The sequence below is a fragment of the Vipera berus genome (assembly GCF_964194415.1).
Source record: "Vipera berus genome assembly, chromosome: 4".
Classification (NCBI taxonomy): Eukaryota; Metazoa; Chordata; class Lepidosauria; order Squamata; family Viperidae; genus Vipera; species Vipera berus.
The window spans coordinates 61,110,012-61,114,865 of record NC_138206.1 but is presented as its reverse complement, the minus strand read 5'-3'; the positions used below and the strand labels follow the sequence as shown (position 1 = coordinate 61,114,865).

General features: G+C 35.2%; 1 long non-coding RNA gene across 1 annotated transcript; it reads left to right on the top strand.

Annotated features, from left to right (window-relative positions):
* The first annotated feature begins 223 nt into the window (after nucleotides 1–223).
* LOC308667321 lies at nucleotides 224–4,277 on the top strand. Its single transcript, XR_014026257.1, has 3 exons — nucleotides 224–1,284; nucleotides 3,350–3,511; nucleotides 3,770–4,277. It is a non-coding gene; the product is annotated as an uncharacterized lncRNA (long non-coding RNA).
* Nucleotides 4,278–4,854: the final 577 nt, after the last annotated feature.

Sequence of the window (4,854 nt, the reverse complement as noted above, 5' to 3'; positions counted from 1 at the left end):
GTATGTGCAGCTAATCCTTTTTTTTTAATAGTCACAGGGTGCTAGTTTCAGCAAAGTAGCCGAAGTTGAAATGTGTCAGGTTTGTACTTTGTAGTACAAATGTGAGTATCATCTAAATAGATCTTGGAGGATTGAGACAGGTGGAAAGGTGCAGTTTGCTGAGTCAAAGAAAATTAGAAAATAAGTAGATTATTAAAGATAAAGGACCACCAAAATAAAATATTCTTTACACAATTCATAGTTAAATTAGGACATTTTCATTCATGAGGTGTAACGTTAGCTCCAGAATAGATAATTTTATAAGGAGATCAAATGCATCTATGGCAGATATCGCCACTTGTGTATTAGCCCCAAATGGGAGTCACTCAGTTCCATTTCTGAGAAGCAGGAGCAAGAATTTGCAATATAAAAATAAAAAAAAATTACAAATTTTAAGATCATTTCTATATACAGTAATAATTTTGCTTTTTGTTTTTCTTCGTGTAACATACACATGGAACGTGCATGTGGGTCTACTATTAAATAATGGCATTTTATCATGCTTTCTCAGTAGCAGCACCTAACCTGTGAAACACATACCCCCACCCCCAGAGAGGACCGTGGCTCTGCTAGCCTTTTGCAAGACACTGAAGATCTGGCTGTTTCCCCAGACCTTTGGGTCAGCCCTGGGGTGGGGCTGGGTAAAGGAAGGGGGGATTATGTGTGGCGGATTTGTGTGTAGAGTCACTTGTGTGAAATGGGTGGCTATGTAAATCAAACAAATAAATGTAAAATAATAAAATTGAGGGAGGTTAAAATATTTGGAAGTAGATCTGAGTAATACCTAGACAAGGCTTTTCTAGTTACCTATGTGGAGAAAGACTAATATGTTTAATATGATCTGTCACATAAAGACTATAGTTCGGGCAGTCTACCGTATTTAGTACCAGCTGAACCCTCTTCGAAGGCAACCCTATTATACTGCCAGTAAGTGTAGCTTAGAATACTTGGCTTAGTACGTGCATCAGAACTACTACCAAAAGAGGAGAATATAAACATAAATGCTAATAGTAGCCAGAAATATATTCTATTATGCACTATATTTCTTTTGAATGGAGTTATTTCTTGCTTGAAACTTGAAGGTGTCACATTTTTGATTAAATGTTTAAATGTGAATGCTGACTGCACTAAAAAGTACCATTCTCACAGCTACTGTTACCTTTTAGGGAAAGAAAAAAAAAATAAAACCAAGTATTGGATAGAGTCACAACTGAAATTCTTCAACAGATGATACAAATTTTGGAAGTAAGAAAAGAAAACAATGAAAACAACCTGACTGAAGCCTAGAGTACTTGGGTATTATTGGCCAAGATCCACACTGAGATTTCTCACTCTATACTGTACTGTATTGTACTGTACTATACTAATAATATAGTAAAACTATTAGAGTTATTGTGGCATAAATAAATAATAAAATGAATAAAAAACAAACCCTATAGTCGACAGTGACTAGTGGAATAAAATCCACAAGGACTCCTTTACCTTTTATTGTGCCATAAATAGATTATTTATTTATTTGTTAAATTTATTTGCTGCCTATCTAAGGAGCTATTACTGGTACACTGTGATTTGCCTCCTTTTCTCTAGAGTGGGACTGCCGTAAATGTTTTTGGATTATGATTCCTAGCCAACTGCTGGCTTATCATTCTGAGAATTTTAATCCCAAAATAACTGAAAGATGTCAGGTTGGAGAAGACTTATCTTACCTTAAGACAGTGGCGGGATTCATATATGTGAACAACCAGTTCTCTATGTGGATGCCACTTCCGGAAGTCTGTTCTGGGCCTGGGCAACAAAAAATTAGCTACCGTTTCTGCTGAACTGGTGCAAACCGGCTGAATCCCACCAGTGCCTTAAGATATATTCTCGTCTCAGGGATAGAGTAAGAAATATGACTGGAAACAGTTAGTAGTATTTATTGGAAGGGAAAAAATGATTTACCAACCTAGCATTGTTCCCCGTCCCATTTAGATTATCAAAAACATCTGCACTCCACTGTAATCATCCCCCATTCATATAAGAATTACGGTGCTTTGTTAATAAAATGATCGTAGGTGCTAGAAAAGCAGTTTAAATAATATAATAAATACTCAGCCATGGATATCTTAACTTCTACTTCCTCAAAGTTTGAGATCCTTTAAATATTTTTAGAGAGTATTATTATGTTGAATGTGGAATATTATAACTTGTGTGTTCATTTTTCTGACTGGTCCTATATAAGCATTTTAGAACAAAATTAATCTGCTAATATAAGTTAGATTTGGTTTCTTCATCTTTAAAGTTCAAATCTCATCCATATTACAACATTATGAAAAAATTTAATTTATTTGTTCCAGAAAGGTTTTATGATGTCTCAAGAATTAGCACAAAATAGATGAAAAGCAAATTAACTTTTTACTGAAACTTACTCCAGTAGTTTACCCAATAGTTTCCCCTTAATTTTCCTTAAGAGAGAAACACTCAAAATTCTCAGACAGCATCCAGTTATCATCTGGAAGGGACCAGGGTTGAAAATTCTGGGTAGATTACCCTAATTCAGTAGACTATTACACGATCTGTACATTCAGTAGTCTACTAAGTACTAGTAGTAATGGGCAACTACATTATATATTAAATAATATGAGATGAATTGGGAATATGATTTACAAACCAATAAAAGGAATATTATAATGGCTGGTATTCATATACTAATTTTTTGTGAGTCAGGCTATTAGTGATCAACCGAGTGCCACCTGACACCTTGTCTAGAATTATTATATCTGAAATTGGCCTAATTGGGTAAATCTTACAATGGGTTGATTTTGTGCCAACTTATGAAACGGGAAAAGTGTTTTTGGGAAGAGCATCATAATTTCTCAGTGTCTATTAGCTAACCCCTGGTGCAAAACAATGTACAAGCTATCATTGCTTAGCTGCACCTTACATAGTCTTTGAAACATTGTTATCATTAGATTATACTATACCACATTTCTCCTATTTTAAAATGTACTGTAAGGATTTAAGGGGAATATAGCCTTAGCACTGCACAGTTGATTTCATAATAATCTTATATTTGTGAGTTGTTTCCTACCTAATTAACACAATATATGAAAGCTTACAGTGCAGTGGTGGGATTCAGCCAGTTTGCACCACTTTGGCAGAACCGGTAGCTAATGCTTTGTTGCCCAGGCCCAGAACGGACGTCCGGAAATGGCATCCACACAGAGAACTGGTTGTTCACATATTTGAATCCCACCACTGTCACAGTGTACATACTAGTGACAATTGAGAGTTGAGAGAAAAAAATGAACGTTGGGTCTTATTTTTTTAGAAAGGAATATGAAGTAAAAACTCCTGTTTATCTGGATACAGAATGAAAAAACACACATCACTCTATTCCCATGGCTTGAAAATGTAAAGATCACAGTTTGGTTCCACAGTGATGCTTCTCTGCCTATTAAGAGTGTTCTGTTCTTAGTACTCTCATGATAAGGTAAATGCTGGGACTGGATGTCCTAAAGCTCTCCTCTCTTACAACCTCATGTCAGTATTGTCAGCCTTTTCCTTTTTTGTGCTCTAGATGAATGGAAGGAACTCACAGCCATTTTTTTTAGCTTGTAGTTTTCTTAGCAGCAATGTGGAAGGCATTTCTGTCATGTTTTTTCAACTTCCTAATTTAGCCTACAGTCTTGTTATCTCCTGGTGGTCTCTCTTTCATGTACTAACTCAATCAGACTTTTTATCTTTTCAGATAAGAAAAAGTCAGCTGAGTGCTATTATCAAATTGTGATGTACTTCTACAAGGTATTACTTTAGGAGCAGGAACTGCTGTTACACCTTCCTTCTTCTCAAGAACTCATCAAGATTCTTCAGATTCCATGATATCAATATCAAAATAAATGTATGTATTTATTTAAACATAATATATATATACGTATTATTTCTTTTTTGTATTATATATTGAAAACATTTATATTGTAAAAGATGAACTTTGGACATATTTATTTTCTCTCCACCCCTACGTTTAGTTCCTTTATAATAAAGTTTCTTCTACATTTAGTTCTTTTATAATATAGTTTCTTCCAAAAATATGAATATATGTATATGAATATAACCTCTTCTTCTGTCTTTAATTGGTGAACATTGTTTTGTTGATTGAAGTTTGTCATTTACTATTAATATTTATGTCAACCAGGGCATGCTGAGACAACTCAGCTCAGTGTGCCCACCAATAGCTCACTTGCAATCTGTTAGGCTCCCTGTCCTACCCAACTTTTATTTTTTATTATATTCTTTTCATCATAAAAAAAGAATCTGGCAAGTTGAAAAACACTAATATTATAATTTACGTATGGGACTGCTTCTAGATAATGGGACCCTGTAAACCTTCTTACCCAATAAAAGTTATAGAAAAGCAATGCCTTGTTTGAAAAGGTACAAATTTTAAACGGAAAAAGCAAAAGAAAGCTGGGCAGTAACAAGCATCCTGGGAAGCCAGAAGGAATAGAGAAGAAAACAAGTCATTCAATGACTGATGTGGGGGGTTTTATGATTGATCATGCCCATCATGGCCGCTGGTTTGATGACTACCCTACCCCCCCCTCCGCCCATGAAGACTTCTGTGAGGGCACCCACAACATATGTAAAAATTCTATAATTATTCCCACCAGCCACAAAAAAATCCGAGTTGGAAGTTACATGTAGGAATATGTGCCTGCATCAAAAGAGCTTTTCAGCCAGTCTAATAGGCCCCATATGAGCTATGTATAGCTCTCCCGATCGTTTTCATGGAGATCAAACAGAATTTTCTTTCAGTGAAATAGAAACTAATAACAA